Source organism: Dromiciops gliroides, chromosome 1, assembly GCF_019393635.1.
Source record: "Dromiciops gliroides isolate mDroGli1 chromosome 1, mDroGli1.pri, whole genome shotgun sequence".
Classification (NCBI taxonomy): domain Eukaryota; kingdom Metazoa; phylum Chordata; class Mammalia; order Microbiotheria; family Microbiotheriidae; genus Dromiciops; species Dromiciops gliroides.
This window is the reverse complement of record NC_057861.1, coordinates 491788161-491807465: the sequence shown is the minus strand read 5'-3', so window position 1 is coordinate 491807465 and position 19305 is coordinate 491788161.

Here is a 19305-nt window from a genome sequence, read left to right as displayed (position 1 = left end):
TTTTCTTTGGCATCAGGAAGTGACGTTTGCTGGTGGAGGAAGAAGGGGGGGAGCCTGGCACTCTGACTGGGGCCCTTTCCTGAGGACTCTGGCAGAGAAGGGAGCTAGAAATGTACTCTCCCTTTAATAGATAGATGAATGTAGGCCTTTCTTTCTCTCTTTACCAAATCTTATTCTCCTTAATAAATGCTTAAAAGTCTAACTCTTGCTTATAATTTGTTGGCTACCACTCATTAGATATTTTAGACAGACTAGCTAGAATTTTACGCTTAACAGGTGGGATTGCTGAATTCCTCCTTAGGTCCCACAGACAACCCGGTATTCCCCCCCCCCCCACCTCCTCCAGCCTTGCAGCCCTCCTACCCTACCATAAGCTTAGTTCAAGGATACACTGGTGCAGCAGCTGATTTGGAGGCTCTGACTCAGCCTGCCTGGGTTCTGTGTAGGCACAATGTAGGAGTTGGGCTCCTCTTACAGCCTAGCACAGGCCCCTTTAATCTGTCTTTGGCTGGAATATAATCTCATCCCATCTTATTCTGGGTTTTCCTGCTCCCCACTTTTCTTTATGACTCCCTTAAAAGACCATGTCTATGTTTTTTTGATTTGTACTAAATATATCATATTGTTTGCTACAAACTTCCCATTCTCTTCTTCATCTCTTATTCATTGCTTCTTTTCCTAAAGAATGCCATGGATGAAACATGACCTTGTTTCTTAATTCTGGAAATAAAAATATACTTTCTGCTTCCTCTGATGTCTATTTCCCTGTAGATTTATTCATATTTTGATGAACTGTAGGGAGATACTAGGCATTCACATTGAGGTAAGACATTAGTCCCTAAAGATTTTTTGCATCTTTTTTTTTCCTTGTGGCAGTGATACATTCTCTTCCTGGACAATAAAGGAGGAAAATGATTGGAATTATTTCATAAAGAAACTTTCATTAGTGATAATGGGGGGAAATGCAAACTCTCAGAACTTTTTCTCTAAGCTCTAGGACCCTTTAAAATATCACTTTCTTGCTGTTAAAACTTGGGTTGGCTGCCACTTTAGGGTGTTATAAGTTGTTCAAGACCCTTGTAATTATAGTTCTTTCCACTTGGCAAGTAGAGGAAGAGGAAGGAAACCAGAACTAGAAGGCAGAATTTTTTTTCCTACAGTGGAAGTTTTAAGGATTGTTTAAGACAGAGGGGGAAAAAACAACATAGAAAGGAGAAAATTGTAAAGGTTTCCCACATACATTCCTTGATATCATAAGCCACTCCTTCCTGGGACACTAGCAAAGCAAAAACAAAGTTAGAAATATATAAGCTGTGTTTCTTTGTTTTGTTTGTTTGGGGTTTTGTTTTTGATAATGGAAAAAAAATTCAAGAAGGAAAAACCTGATTTTTAGAAATGTGATTTTTATACTCCTTCCCCACCCCCACCCTTTCTTAAGGTGGGTACAACTAGGTATATTCTACAGATCATCTAGGTGGATATAGTGCTGGACCTGCAATCAGGAAATTCAAATCCAGCTTAAGACATTTACTAAGTGGTGAGAATTTGGGCAATTCATTAAACCTCTACCTCAGTTTCTTCCATTGAAAATGTGGGTATTCATAGCACCTACCTCCAATTCATGTAAAGAGTGTGGTGTTATATAAATGCTACTGTTATTGTTTTGTTAAAAAACCATATCTAAATGATCTAAGCTTATTTCCCATAAACACCTTTCCTTTTCATTTCCTTGTGTTCTTTTGTTCACTGCATGAGGTATGTTGCACAGCAACTCTAGGAGGGAGCCACACAAACTATTGTGAGCTTTCCTAGTTCAGACCTGGGATCCTATTTCCTAATTCACTGTTAGAGATTTTTTTTCCTCTCTCACTGGGACTGTCATCACAATACATTCATATGTATTCTTACTAGCTCATCAGACTACAAGACAAATTTCTTGCAATTTTCTAGTTGTCCTTTAGAGAATCACAGTGTATATCTCAAGGGATTTCTTATTCATCATGTCAAGGAAGGAAGAGGTTATCGAGTTCCAAAAACCATCTGTGCTTGATATCAAGAACCTTCAACAAGGGCTGGCAGTATAAAAGAAAAAAAAAATACAAAGTAGACTTTGTCACCCAAACTGTACCTTTCATAGTTTAGCAGTATATGTGAATGGATGGGCCTTTGCAAGGAGCCAGTCCCTTCATGTTCTCACCCTGACATCCATTCCCAAAACAAAAATAAATACAAAAAATACATGTATAAGATAATCTATCACATTAGGCCTAAATTCTAAGCATTGTATTACCCTTCCTTGGTAGATATATAAATACATGTATTATATAGGTTTGTGTATAAATTTTTTGGCTACCTGAAAACAATGACCAAAACCAGACCTGTCATGCTACTTAAAGAAATCTTGAAAGAAAACTTCCCAGAATTCTTAGAACAAGGAAATTTAAATATTAAATTTTCATGGTGTTTAATTCTTGGACAAGGTTCTTGTGCAAACCAGTTCATTCCATTTCCTATTCTTTCTTCCAAAGTTGTCATTTCTTTCTCAATGATTTTCTTTTAATAGTCTCATTTCATTTGTTTAAAAAATAACTCTTTACATATAATTACTTAATCTCTTCTAGAAATTCAAGTTGTGCTTGTATATATTTTAGAGTCATTATTTCTGTTACTCCTTGCCCACAACTCAGGAAAGTTTTGACCTCTCCAAAATTCTGAACAGGGTTTATGTCTGAGCAACATTACCCTGATGCTGACCTCAGGCACTGTTAACTGTAAAGCTCAGCTAATTCATAGTGACAGAGCTCTAGACTTCCTTTTAGCATAGGAATAAATCCTTTTACTTCACAAAGGCTTCACATTGGGCTAAAACCTGGAAATAAGACATAGAGATCTTATCCACACAGCCAACTCCCAGATGGCACTTATTACTGTACCCTGAACTTGATTCTACTATATGAGTGGGATACTTCTTCTTTACCTGGTTCATAGGCTCTCCATGACTACTTGGATCATTACCAAATACTGTTTCTAGTGTCCACAGACCACTCAGTCTATATGCCTATACAGACCAAGGCTGGATAATGAATTGTTTTTTATTTTTCCATAAGGATTCGGTCTAGTGCATTTCCTAAATCTGTTCAGAGGAGCTTGTTGGTAGGGAAAGATTGCCAAACTTCTTTTTGCTACTCTTCCATTTTGCCTGCCAATATCTATAGCACACTGTTAACAATATTTGCAAATGATGTTTTGTGCACACCAATATTTAATTTTTATTATATTATGAAGCCTGCTCCTGTCTAAGATACCTAAAAGCTATGTGACCCTGGAAAAACCACTCCTACATTCCAAGCTATTTTCTTATCTGTTAAGTGTAGATGATGTTATCTGTGGCATTTACAAAGTCATTAAGATCAAGTACTATAATATATGTGAAGCACTTTGGAAACCTTAAATCATTATGTAAATGTGAATTAATTTTATTTTATAAATGAGAAATGCATTAAAAATATACAGCATAATTAATAATATGATTGTGTTATGTGTTGTTAATTAAAAGCAATTCTTTTTTATTTTTAAAGATAACTTTCCATTCTTAATGTTAAGCTTTGAATTTTGTTATGAAATTCAAACCAGTTTAGAGCTTGTGTGGTTTCTCTTTTATGGATCACCAGAGAATCATAATGGAAGTCATGACTACTTAAGAAAAATTCATCATGAATTTTGCTACAACACTATAATTCTACTTCAACCCAGAGAGAATTACTGAAATAGCAGCAAAAGGAGCTAGTGGATTCCCCCACTTCCTAGTAGAGAAGTTATTGACACATATCTCTAAGGCAACTGTTCCTGGCACTTTTCCCTGCTTCACCATATGCACTAGTAGAGTGAAGAGATTGGAGAGTTGAAGGAAAGAGACAGGAGATAACTGAGTGGGCATGATTCTGACAAAATGTAGGAGTATTAGGATCAGGTACATATGAAGAAGAGCAATTGTCCCTGACAAGAAGAAATATCACCTTCTTATCAAAGACTTTATTTAAATAGTAGAGAATGGGGGATAATTTCAAGGAATTCTAAAATGAAGAAATGGGTAAAAAAAGGGACTTCACTGAAAATGGCCTTAATTTTCTTAGTAAGTAGAAGGCAAGATTCTTAGTTGAGTTGGCAAGAGTAAAGGAGAATTGAAAAAAGAAAGAAGGTTTCAAATAGTTTCTTTCTGGAAAAGGATAAAGAATCAGTTAGAAAAATGGGGCGGGGGGGGGCACATTACCATGATGAGGGCCCAGTTGAGAGAAAGTAACATAAATCTGTAGTGTATGCAGTTTGCTTTGTTGAAATGACTTCTTCTAGTTCTTCTAGCAGCAAGTGAGTTGGAGGAGTGGAGGATGATCCCTGGAACGAGCCAGGTTTGGGATATGATTAGTGCTGAGGGATAATAATAGAAAATGGTAAAGAATTTGACAGTATAAGACAGCACAGGGTTGAATTGTTAATTTTAAGGGTAATATTGGGAGGCAATTGAAGTTAGAGCAGAGGGAAGACCTATAAACATACTGAGAGATGGAGAGATTAATAAGTTATAATGTAAAAGAAAAAATAGGCATGGGTGGCATGAAGCAAAGGCAGAGATGGAATGATAAAAGAGGATGATCAGGAAGAGTAAGAGTTTTTGATCAGGGAATGTATGGATAATAGTGAGATCAAAGGATTGATCTTTTCTATGCATGGCTTGAGATAGAGTGGATGAAAAGGTTATTGGATTTGAGGAAATTGAGGAACTGAGAATATTGTTTGAGGGAAAATGAACAAGAATGTTGAAATCCCCTATGATGTGGGTAGCAATTGAGGAGGTGAGGAAAACAACAAACTCATGCTAAACTTAAAAGAGGAAGGAGATTAACCTGGGTCCCAGTAGAAAATAGCTGCCATAATGTGCATAGAATGAAAAAGAATTAAAAGTGTGAATCTCAAAGTAGGAGAGTGATGGGGCAAAGGGAGAATCAAGGAAGTGACCATGGAAAGCAGAAAATATTCTTATAAAATGGGAATATTAAAGGTCCTAGTGGACTTCTGAGGGCTGAATAAAGCTCCTGTGTTGACAGGGAATAGCTAAACACAAACTCAGATGAGGAAAATACTTTCAAATTGCCTATATATGAAGACTCAAGAAGGAAGATGAATTGGTCTCAAGCCAAAAAGCCTTCTTGGAAGAACTCAAAAAGGATTTTAAAAATCAATTGAGAGGGGTGGCAAGGTGGTGCAGTAGATAAAGCACCAGCCCTGGATTCAGGAGGACCAGGGTTCAAATCTGGCCTCAATAACTTGACACTTACTAGCTGTGTGACCCTGGGCAAGTCACTTAACCCCCAGTGCCCTGCAAAAAAAAAATCAATTGAGAGACGTAGAAGAAAAAATGGGGAGAGAAATGAAAGTAACACAAGAAAATTATGAAAAAAATCAGTAGCTTGGAAAAGGAAGCACAAAGAATCAGAAGTTTGGCAAAGAAAGCACAAAGATTGACTGAAGAAAACAATTCCTTAAAAAATTCATTTGGCCAAATGGAAAAGGAGGTGCATAATCTCACTGAAGTAAACAATGCCTTAAAAATTCAAATTGGACAGTTGGAAGATAATGACTCCATGAGACACCAGGAATAAGTCAAACAGAATCAAAAGAATGAAAAAATAGAAGAAAATGTGAAATACCTCATTGGAAAGACAACTGACCAGGAAAATAGATCCAGGAGAAACAATTTGAGAATTATTGGACTGCCTGAAAGCCAGGATCATAAAATGAGTCTATATGCCATATTCCAGGAAATTATAAAGAAGAACTGCCCTGATATAGAATCAGAGGATAAAATAATAAGCAGTATCTATCTAAAACCATCAGCAATTATTATATGTCATGAAGGTAAGTTAGAGGTATTCCCAATAAGATCAGAGGTGAATCAGGCATGTCCATTATCACCTCTATTATTTAATATTGTACTAGAAATGTTAGCTTTAGCAATAAGAGAAGAACATGGAATTAATGGAATTAGAATAGGCAAGGAGGAAACAAAACTATCACTCTTGACAGATGATATTATGGTATACTTAGAGAATCAGCTAAAAAAGTATTTCAAACAATTAACAACTTTAGCAAAGTTGCAGGATATAAAATAGATCTACACAAATTATCAGCATTTCTATACATAACCAACAAAGTCCAGCAGCAAGAGATAGAAAGAGAAATTCCATTTAATGTAATGGTAGACAATATAAAATACTTGAGAGTCTACTTGCCAAGACAAACCCAGGAACTCTATTAAACACAATTACAAAACACTTTCCACAGAAATCAACTCAGATCTAAATAATTTGGAAAATATCAATTGCTCATGTATATACCAAGCTAATATAATAAAAATGAGAATTCTACCTAAATTAATTTACTTGTTCAGTGACATACCAATCAGAGAACCTAAAAATTATTTTATTGAATTAGAAAAAGTAATAACAAAATTCATCTGGAAAAACAAATGTTCAAGAACACCAGGGGAACTAATGAAAAAAAAATTGCACAGGAAGGTGGGTTAGCAGTACCAAATCTGAAGCTTTACTATAAAGTGGCAGTCATCAAAATTATTTGGTACTAGCTAAGAAATAGAGTAGTGGATCTATGGAATAAGCTAGGCACCAGAGACACAGTAGTAAATGACTTTAGTAATTTGCTGTTTCATAAACCCAAAGACTCGAGCTTCTGGGAGAGAACTCAATATTTGACAGAAACTGCAGGGAAAAATGGAGGATGGTATGGCAGAAATTAGGCATGGACCAACATCTTACACCTTATACTAAAATAATGTCAAAATGGGTACATAGTTTAGACATAAAAGGTGATACCATAGGTAAATTAGGTGAGGAAGGAATAGTTTACCTCTCATATTTATGGAAAGAGAACTGTTTACAACTAAACAAGAGATGGAGAATATTATGAAATGCAAAATGGATGATTTTGATTACATTCTAGATGCAGAATGAACCATACTATCTCTATTTTTTTCTTTTTTGTATTTTTTCCTTTTTGCTCTGATTCTTCTTGTGCAGCATGGCTAATGCAGAAATATGTTTAATGTGATTGTACTTATATAACCTATATCAGATTGCTTGCTGTCTTGGGAAGGGGGGAGGGAAAAAATTGAAACTAGAAATCTTATAAAAACAAATGTTGCAAATTATCTCTACATGTAACTGGAAAATAATAAAATACTTTTATGGAAAAAAGATAAGAATCACCCCCTGAAAGAGATCCCCAAATTTAAAAAAAACCTCCCATGAATATTATTATTCCACAACTCCCAGGTCAATGAGAAAATACTTGAAGAAGCCTGAAAGAAATCATTCAAATACTGTGGAGTTATCAGAATCACACAAGATTTTGCAACTGCCATGTTAAAAGAACAGAGTTTGGCATAAAATAATCCAGAAGGCAAGAGAGTTGAGAGGATAGTCAGAAATAACCTACCTAACAAAACTGAGGGGGGAATTGATATTTAATGAAATAGAAAACTTTCAAGCACTCTTGATAAAAAGATAGATGAATAAAAGTCTTTCAAATACAAGATTAAAGAATAATTTTAAATATAAAAGAAAAAACATAAGGGACTCAATATGCTTAAAATGTGTACTTTTCTATATGAGAATATGATAAACATATCTTCTTTTTTGTTTTGTTTTGTTTTGTTTTTGCGGGGCAAGGGGGGTTAAATGACTTGCCCAGGGTCACACAGCTAGTAATTGTCAAGTGTCTGAGGCTGGATTTGAACTCAGGTACTCCTCAATCTAGGGTCAGTGCTTTATCCACTGCACCCCCTAGCTACCCCCTAAACATGTCTTCTAAGAATGTTATTAGTATTAGGGGAATTAAGATTTTACATAGAAAGAAAATGTAGGAAAGAGTTGATTATGTTGGGATGAAGGGAGAAAATGAGTAGGCAAGAAAAAAGTATACCCAGAAACAAAGGGAAATGGAGAGGAGGAATAACAAATATTATCTCACATAAAAGAGGTAAGCAAGGAAGGGTTTTTACATTGAAGGAAAAATGGAGAGGGGGAGGGGAAATGGCAATGTCTGAACTTTATACACATCTAAATTGTTTCAAAATAGGAATATAAGTCTATTCAATTGGTAACAGAAATCTATATTACCCAATATAGACATAGAAGGAGAAGGGAAAAAGAGAAACAGGTGTAGTGTGATAAATGGTAGATAAAAGAAGATGGTGGTCCAAAGGAAAACTGATTTCAGAGAAGGTACAGCACAAGGTGTGTGTGTGTGTGTGTGTGTGTGTGTGTGTGTGTGTGTGTGTGTGTGTGCAAGAGAGGGACACAGAGACAGAGACAGAGAGACAGAGACAGAGAAAGAGAGAGAGCAAAAGTGGACAGAGATGCCAAGAGAAATGCACAAGAAGCATTCATAACTATGAATGTGAATGGAATGAACTCATCCATAAAACAGAAGTATATAGCAAAATAGATTGGAAACCAGAAACAGTTTACAAGAACAGACATGAAATAGAGAGAAACAGAGTAAAAGTAAGGAGCTGGGCCAGATTTTATTAGGCTTTAGCTGAAATAAAAAGAGGTCACAATTTCACACAAAGAAAAAGCAAAAAGATATCTAATTAAAGGCATAAGCATGGAAACTATACGTTACTAAAAGGAACCATAGACAATGAAGTAATAGCAATACTAAATATATATGCATCAAATGTCATAACATCCAAATTCTTCAAGGCAGTTAATTGAAATACAGGAGGAAATAAATAGGAACAGTAAATTAGGGAAGTTCCGTAACCTTCTCCTATGAGAGCTAGATAAATCTCCCCACAAAATAAACAAGAAGGAAGCCAATGATATGAATAGTATCTTAGGAAAATAAGATGTGATGTGACGACCCTCTGGAGAACATTGAATGGAAATGAAAAGAATAACTTTTCTCAGCTTTATATGGCACCTTCACAAAAAATGACAATATATTAGGGCATAGAAACTGCAAAAGTAAATGCAGACTAGCACAAATATTGAATTCATCCTTTTAAACCATAATGTAATAAGAAATATATACAATAAAGAGCTGTGAAAACAAAGATGAAAAGCTAAGTAAAAATTAAATATCAAATAATTTATCATAGAAGCAATAAATATCATTAAAGAGAATTACAAAAATAAGATATTGTGGTAAAATAATGGAATTTGGCAGACTGATTGGGATGGGCCACACCTGGCCTTTCCTGAGTGATGTATGCTGCTGATGTCAGCAGGAGAAACCACTTTCCGCAAGCCGTTTGAAGGACCTCCCTTTCTGGGGGAGGGAGAGTAAATGCTCATTGAGGGAAACTCAGTCTCTTTCCAGAGTCAGGTGAGCTGGTGGAAGCAGATGAGAGAGAGGGTTTTCCTGGCAGTTTCTCTGGTGGGCCCTGGCTTTGTAGCTGTTTCCCATTGAAGCTACAGACCCCAGGTGATGAGTTAATAAGCCTGGCTCTTTGAAATTATCTGAGCTAGAAGTGAGCTTAGGGATTGTATAGCATTTTTGTTATAGTTAGGGGGATTATCCATTTTTCTTTTTCCCTATTTCCTTATCTTTGAGTTTATTAATTTCAAATTTGCTGTGTATTTTATTCCGATTAATACAACCTGATTTGTTTGTGGAAAAGAGGCTGTTAAGCTCCTTTCTTATTGACCTGGGAGAAATATCCAAAAAGGCAGTTCTGGGGGGGGGGAGTTTCAGTCCTAGAGGTCCCTCATTATTTTCTGAACCCCAATATTACAGTGAGCCACCCAATTAACTATCTACATATTAAATTTGGTCTCCTCACTATGATTCTAAAATTTGCAGGATGCAGCCAAAGTATTAGTTAGGAGAAAATGGATATTTCTAAATACATACATTAATAAAAAAGAAAAAGAGAAGATCAATAAATTGGACATGCACTTAAACAAAAACTAGAAAAGAGCCACCAAAACAAATTTTAGCTATTGTAATGACAAGGAAAATAAATTGAAAGAATGATATAAGCCAATGAGGAAACAAAATTATCACTCTTTGCACATGATATGATAGGAAACAGAAAACTCTAGAGAATCAACTAAAAACAAGTTGAAAAAATATCAAAAAAGTTCCAAGATATAAAATAAATCCGCACAATAATCCCCAGTTCTATATATTACCAAAATCTGGTTAGGAAGAGGTAGAAAGAGAAATTCCATTTAAAATAATTGGAAAATGTATAAAATATACTTTACACAAATAAATACAAATCTAAATATAGAGACAAATATTTATTGTTCATGGACATGCTGTTCTAATATAATAAAAATGACAGTTTTACCTAACATAATTTACTTGTTCAGTGTCACTCCAATCAAACTATGAAATATTTATTTTATAGAGTTAGAAAAATGATTAACAAAAATGATCTGAAAAAACAAAAGGTAAAAAATATCAAGAGAATAAGTAAAAAAAAATATGTAAGGGAAGGCGGCAATGTAGTTCCAGATTTTAAATTATATTATAAAGTGATAATCATCAAAACAGCTTTGTACTGGCTATGAAATAGAAATGAGCATCAGTAGAATAGATTAGGTAAATAATACACAGTAGTAAATCATCATAGTAATCTGGTATCTGATAAATCCACAAATTCAAGCCTTTTGTGTAACAACTAAATTTACACAAAAATTGATGGGAAAACTGGAAAACAGTTTGGCAGAAATCAGTCACAGACCTATGTCTCACAATATATAAAAAACAAGGTCAAAACAGATAAATGATTTAGACATAAAGGGTGATATTCCTAAGTAAACAAGATTACATTAAAAAATGTGCCTCTCTGATCTACAATTAAGGGAAGAATTTATAATCAAACAAGAGACAGAGGAGATTATGGGAAGTAAAATAGGTCATTTTGATTACATGAAATTAAAAATTGTTTATGCAAACAGAATTAATTCAACCAAAATTTAAAAGAAAACAAGAAAGTGGGCAAAATATTTTCAAAAAGTTTCTCTGATAAGGGCCTCATTTGTCAAATATAAAATGAACTGAGTCAAATATATAAAAATAAGGGTCATTACCTCATTGAGAAGTGGTCAATATATGAACAGTTTTTAGAAGAAGAAATCAAAGCTATCAGTAGTCATATAAAATGTTCAATATCTATACTAATTGGAAAAATGCAAATTAAAATTGTCAGAGATTTCATCTCACACCTATTAGATTCACTAACATGACAGAAAAGGAAAATTTCAAGTAATAGAGTGGATTGTAAAAAGTGCGATAGTAATGTACTGTTTTTGGAGTAGTCCAAAAATGAGTCCAACCATTCTGTAGAACAATTTACAACTTTCCCCAACGAACTATAAAACTGTTCATGCATTATGACTCTGTGATACCACTGCTAGGTCTGTACCCCAAAGAGAACAAAGAAAAGAGGAAGGACCTATTTTTGCCAAAAAAAAATATTTATAACAGGTGTTTTTGTCTTATTAAAAAATTGGAAATTGAGGGGAGAGCCATTAGCAGGAGAATGATTGAACAAGTTGTGGTATGTTATTATGTCAGAGAATTATCATGCCATAAGAAATGAGCTGGATGTTTTCAGAGAAACCTGTGAAAATTTACATGAACTCATGCAAATTGAAGTGAGCAGAATCAAGAAAACATTGTATATGTTAATAGAAATATTGTCAGAATGATCAATTGTGAAACACTTAGCTACCCTGATCAAGATAATGATCTAAGATAATTCCAAAGAATCTGTGATGAAAAGTGTTACCTACCTCTAGAGAGGAAGCTAATTAATTCTGGACACAGATTGAATCCAACTTTTATATTCCTTATTTGATTGGGGCTTTTTATTTTCTTTTGCAACATGGCTAATATAGAAATATAATTTTCATGACTTTGCATCTATAATTAAAATCAAAGTGCTTTGTCTTCTCAAAGAGAGGAGGTGGGGGGCAGCTAGGTGGCTCAGAGAATAAAGCACTGGCCCTGGATTCAAGAGGACCTGAGTGCAAATCTGGCCTCAGACATTAGACACTTACTAGCTATGTGACCCTGGGCAAGTCACTTAACCCTCATTGCTCCACAAAAAAAAAAAGGAAAGAAAAGAAAAGAAAAGGAGAGGGATGATTGATTAAATGAAAATTTGGAACCCAATTATTTTTTCTTAAACATTATTGTTCAATGTTTTACATATAATTCACAAATATTTAATGAAATGAATAAAATAAGTTTAAAAAGTAAAGGTCATAGTAGAAAAGGGGGGAGAAAGTTGGGTTCAAAATTTGACTTTCCTACTTGCTATCTCTATGATTTTTAGTGAAGAACTTAGCCACTGTAAACCTCAATTTTCTCATCTCTAAAATGAGGAGGCTATATTGGAAGTCCTCTAAGGACCTGTCTAGTTCTAAATTTTTGGCCTTATAGTTTCATTCATTAGAGACTAAAGAATAACACCATGCATAAAGAAGGCCATATCCCCTCTTCCCCTCTTGTTCTATGTGTCTTATATGCCATATATGCATATACACATATACACATGTACATGAAACATATGCACACATATTTATATTTGTTGTAAAGAACTACCCAAGATTTCCTGTGTCATCCCAGTGAATGAAATCTTTCAACACTGAAGCAGCATACATGGCCCACTGGAAATGTCCAGAACAAATGTTTCACTGGAATAGAAGCAGCTTCAGACAATTTACTAGGAATATATACTCAACAGAGTCAATGAGTATAAATGTAGGAATGGCAATGGGGGTGAGTCCTCTTGATTATAATTTAATTATACTTGAATTGTATGGAACCTTAATATCAACATTAAGAAAACTGCTAACCATAAGACTTGAATCTCTAACATATGCCTAAATCATGTCTAGTTTCAGTCTTCCAAATAACTTTTCAAGAGGCTATTTGCAAACAGGAACCCAAAATGCAAAATGATCACAGGTGCAAAATGAATGTTCTTTTTGTTTGTTGGTTTTTCCCCCAAATTTTCTAAGCTAAAGCAAAATAATTACATCTAGGACATTTTGGTTCAAGGAATGGATGTCATCCAAGATTCTGATATATATTAGCTCTGTTACTTCATGGTAGGTCCTCATCAAAAAAAGGGGGAAAGTATCTGTCCCAGAAAAAGGTTATTTTGTATTTTTTGTATCAAACATCTCTTGGATGGATAATACTAACCACAAGCCATTTGGATTCCTGTCTGAATGCTTTTTGAGATGATATGTGCAAAATTTCATCATCTTCTACCAGCCAACTTTCTAAGAATGATGCCTTCCCTGCCTGACTATACTGGTCTTTGGGCAATAGACACTCACTGGGACTATATTCACTGGGACTATGATCAGGCCTACCAGAGGTTGCAGACACAATCATCCACAACCTGAGGTCATTTGGAAGCCATGATAAAGCAATGAATTGGGATTGTATGTGTAGGTGTGCATTCATGTATGCATTATCTTGGAAATAGTGGGGGAAACTTATTTACCTATCCCCAATAGAAAATTGTTACTTTAATGTATAAAGATAATTAAAGAATAGGTTAGATAATCAAGAAAATTATTTTGGGGACCTTTCCTTATTTTATAAATAACATATCCTTTTTCTGCTCAGAAAATAGTCATATACAAGAGTGTAGTTAATGATCAATATCACTGACCTCATGAAATTTGTAATTTTTCAGCATCTTAAAAGAGAGAAAACTATGATGTCTTATTTGAAACATGGCAATTTCCTGACCTCCAGAAATACACACACACACACACACACACACAAACCAGAGTCAGATTTTTTTGCCAGAACTGGTGACATTTCTAGAAATAATGAAAATTGTCAATTGACAGGGATAGAAATGACACTGATCATAATTTCTAAGATTACATGAACTTTCTTCAACTTCCCTATTTTCAGTCAGGAGCTCCAAAGAAGCCAATTTGTCAATTGAAAGGCAGATAATGACTCAACTGAAAGCTGGAAAAAAGGTCACTGGTGTTTCTGTCAAAGAGGGTTCAGACTGGATGGGGATCTGGCATTTTGTACTACTAACACTAGGGACTGAAATTTTATTCCTTCTTTTTTTCTTTTAACATTTTAAGTGAATTTTGCCTTCAGTAATGACATTGAATTGACAACCTTAGAGAATGGTGACCTCTATTAAGCCACAAAATGAATTTATTGTTGAAATCTAAAAAGGAGAGTTTCATTCATGCCCCCTTCCCTGTTCATTCATTGTACCTCCTCCCCAGTGTATTTGAAATGTGCCCTATCTCCTTGCCTATGGTCTCCACCAGATGTTAAGAAATGAGAAATAAAGGTAGCTATGACATGGCCTTTAATTATTCTCTTACCCCGAAGTAAAGAGTGAAAAGTGCCAAATTGTCTAATAGTGCTAATTCAGGTAGGAAATTGACAGAGATAATTATTCCCTGTGCATATACAAAACCAAGAGATAAATGTGAAAGCTGAATTTTCTTAAAGAGAATTAAAAGGGCACAAAAGGCCCAAAGGCTGACCATAAATAAAGAATAAAAGAAGTGTGAAATAACTATTTTGAAAGAATTTCTTATTCTTCTCTGACTTTATTTCTACTATCTTATGGTAGAAATAGGCCGTTAATGGTTTCAAGATCTCACGATGCCCTTGTATACACAGTAGGTAATTTGAACATTTTATTCTAGTTCCAATTTCTTGAAGTCAAGCATAGAATATATCAAGGAAATATAGACCTTTTAGAAAACTTTGAGTAATTATTTTGGGACAATAGCAGAGAACTGAGAAAAAGTAATACTGAATGAACACTTATATTGTCTCACTTGGTGGCCATATTCCTACCTTTGTGAAAGTGATTGACAAACTTCAAGAGACATTTACACAAACCATGTTCCTGAGTGATAGGTTTTATTCATTTTAGAAGCAAAGAATTGTAGGACTACAGGAAGAAGTTTTAAAATATATGATTGATGACAATATACTTGGTTTGGGGTGTATGCCTATTTCCCTTGGCTGCCAAAAAGTCCCAAATCAATACTTTTATAAATGAGAGTTTTAAAAATAAATACTAGGGGAAATGGAAGAAAAAATATGTCTGGAATTAAAACATTGGCAAATTTATGAAAATGATCCATGTAAATTTACAGTGTTTTCCAATGGCTACTATATATTAATATATTTAATGTGTGAGCCAGGACCAAATAATTTTGTTGACTGCTACTTTATAATATTATTTCAGATCTGATATGACCATGCTCTCTTCATTTTTATATTTTCCCCCACTGTTTCTCTTGAGATTTTTTGAGATTAATATGTTGCCCAAATATTTTTCTATTATTTTATCATTTGATTAATATGATGCTAATTCTTTTAATTGGTATCATTGTATTTTTATATTGGCATGAACTAGAATGACTCATTTTATAACTCATTCTCTCTGTATGCTCCCTTCCCCATACCATCTATACAAAACAGTAGGGAAAGAAAGGGAAGGGGATCAATGCTAATGATCTATAATTTAACTGGTGTTGTACTATTTTTGTGCACTTTCTTTTTTTGACCCACCCTGGCCTCAGATCACTGGTTCTTTCTCTTACTTGCTCTCCCTTAATTCACTTCTTTATTTTCAGTCATCAAAGTTGTTTTATTTTGTGTGTGTGACTATTCACCTAAGCAACTCTATCATTATCATAAACTGCCTTTATTATTATTTTCTTCCCTACTGCCTCTTGTTTCTCTACTTTGCTGATGTTTTTGTAATTACCAAATCCTTTTGTGTGTGTGAATATGTTCAAACTTTGTCTGGTGTAAACAACAGTAAAGTTAATAAGATACTAGATACACCCATTCTTACCTCTTGTTTATGTACATTGTTCTTTCTCTGCTTTATTTCCCTGTGGTTTAAGTATTAGAACCATATTTGTTTAATAGAAGTTTGATGGGATACTTCCTTTATGTTCACAAAAATCTGTGTAAGTTTTTAATTAATTGCAAAGTTACTTATCTTTTGACACACCACTAGGATAAAATATAAATTCCTTTGTATGGAATTTAAAGCTTTTAAAATCTTGGCCCCTTCCCATCTATTCATTCTTCTATAATAATAGATAATATATCTTTTATAATAATAAAGCACAGTTCTTGTCAGTTTTGCCCTAAGCCCTATGTGTGTAAATATTTATATATGAAAGAGAAGTCAATAATGCAGTAGAAATAAAAGAAAAAATATATTAGAGGCTCTTATATGAGGCAATAGAAAGAAGCTAAGGGGAGTTGTGACCAAATTTCCTAAAAATTATCATTGAATCTTTTATTTTTTAAATTTTTTAACTTATGGGCTAAAACAAGCATTACTGTCATGGGAGGAAATGTGAAGGTCCTTAGGTATTCCTCTGTAAAGAATTACACTCCCACACAAATTCCAATTAGAATTAAAGTTGTCTTTTATTTGGCATCAGAGAAAGTAACCAAGGGATATGTCAAAGACTTTACCTCTGGGGAGAAGGTGGTTTAGAACCATCCTCCTCCCAGAACATAAGGAAGGAAAAAGCTCTTATAGAAGTTAGATGGGGTAATTATTTGACAGTGGAAAGTTCCTTTTGGAGGTGGGATGGGGAAAGCTTGGATACCTGTAATATTCCTGAAAGTCAGGGAGACTTTTTTTTTTTGAATGATGCTCCTGACTTCTGGGGTTATCTTTGTCTCCTAGATCCAGTCATATAGTAGCCACACCTAAGTGACTTTCCGGCTATAAAATTTTACCACCCCTTATTTCCTAGGTGTGTCTGTCCTAACATCTAGGTGGTCAATAAAAACTTTAATAATCCCTTAATTCCTTGATTTGTCTGTCCAGTTATCTGGTCATCTTTGGTGTTGCTTCTCACGGAAACTTCTTCTGATTTATCCTTAGCCCATAACATTTCTATATAACAGTATAATATAAAAATAATTGCAAATGAAACTGTAAATCTATTATGTACAACTTGCTATTCCCTTCAAATATATAATAAAATTGTCATGTAAATTTATTTTTTCTTCACTCCCCCTGCCCTAGAGATGGCTACCATTAGACACAAATAGTCATGTATGTGTGGATACTTATATTTAAGTACACATTTATGCTTATATATGTTTGTGTGTGAAATTCTATATTTATGTATATATGCATGTATATACTTACATATATTTATGTGTGTATGTGCATGTGCATGGATAAATGCATGTGTATGTGAGTATGTATGTATGTATATATGTGTATGTATTATAATTCCTTTCTCTAATTATCAGTCCTGTCTCTGGATGAAGATAGTATCTTTTCTCATATGGAGGGAGAAGAGTGATCACTTTCCCCTACAATCATTTTATTTTATTATTTTTTTATTATTATTTTTGGTGAGGCAATTAGGGTTAAGTGACTTGCCCAAGGTCACACAGCTAGCAATTGTTAAGTGTCTGAGGCTGGATTTGAACTTAGGTCCTCCTGAATCCAGGGCCAGTGTTCTATCCACTGCACCACCTAGCTGCACCTCCCTACAATTGTTTTAGCAAATCTGATAGGTATAAAATAATGTCACAAGGTTGTTTTAATTTGTATTTCTCTAATCAATAATGTTATAGAGCATTTTCCACATGATTATAAATTGTTTTGATGCCTTCATTCAAAAAGTGCCTTGGATTATAGTACAACAGAGGAACTTAAGGAAATAAACAGAAAAGAAAAAGAACAATGTCCCAAAACCCATATAAAAAGAGAAGAGGTCCCAGGATAGAGCTGTTGGATATGACCATACATGGTGGGAAGGGCATGCTGGATGTGAGGTAATATCATCAAGAGAAAGGGTTTTTTGTTTGTTTGTTTTATTTTATTTTGTTTTTAGGAAGGAGAGAGTTCTGATCACATTTGGGTAAGATATGGGTAAAAGTAGGGATCAGAAAGAGCATTATTACTGAATAAGATGCTTATAAAATTAAGTCAGTTTGGAGTAATTTTAATTGCACAACATATCATTTTCTCATTTCTATTCTACCTGTAACCACAACCAATGCACAATGCACTTTTTATTTAAATTATTGTTATTTGTTCCTTGAGTCTAGTGGAAAATAAAAATGATGAAGAGAACAAATAGTAAAGAAAGTTCTGAAGAATTCTAAACCCTCCCCACCCTGACCTCCACACCAGTACAGTGTCTAACTACTACCATTCCATTAACTCTGAGATAAACAATGGGGATGATAAAGCAAAAGGTTAGTGTGATATATGAATATGGTGTTATAGTAGGCAATGGAATACTGGAGGAGGCAGAATACTAAACTGAACACAAGGTGATTGTAATTGAATTTTTTTCTTCTTCCCTTCTCACCTGTAGATTTAAATCTGCATTGGTTGCTTTCTCTGTGGTGCCTTAGATGCCACAATACACAGACACACACACACACACACACACACACACACTTTAAAACTATACAGTTTTTTGGCTCTTTTTTCATAAACCTCTGGGTACGATTAGAACATGTGTGAACTACAGAAAATAATTATTCATAGCAAAAACTTTTACTGACTTTGGCCCCTGCTTAACCTACAGTTTAAAAAAAATCTCTTCCTACTGAGTTTGTGTATTCATAGTAAAATAAATTCATTTAAAAATAGTAAGTAAAATGGCATAGAAATCATAAGCAATTAAAGGAATATGGTTGCTAAATGCTAACTGCTTTAACTTTATCTTAGAGGGGATAAATAGCTAACCCCAGACACACACCCAGGGCTGTAGTAGAGCTGATTCAGGAGAGCTAATTGTTCAATTTTCAGCATTAAATAATTTTACTACAGAAATCAGAAAACTCTATAAATCAGCCCTTTATTTTTGGTGTTGATAGTCTAGACTTAAGAAAAGAATGAAAAATGCTAATATGATAGAATAAATTTATTTTTATTTAGAATTTTATTTTTCTAAATTACCTGTAAAACCAAATTTTGACATCACTTTTTTAAAAAACTTTGTATTCCAACTTCTCTTCCTTCCTCCCCAAACCACCCCACCTCAAAAACTCAAGCAATTCAATATAAGTTATACGTTAGTAGTCATTCAAAACATTTTCACATTAGCCAGGTTGTGAAAGAAAACAGACAAAAACAAAACTTCCAATTAAGGAACTATCAAAAAATTATACTTCAATCTGTTGTCAGATACAATCAGTTCTTTCTCTGTAGATGGATTGCAATTTTCATAAGTCCTTCAGTTATCATAGATCATT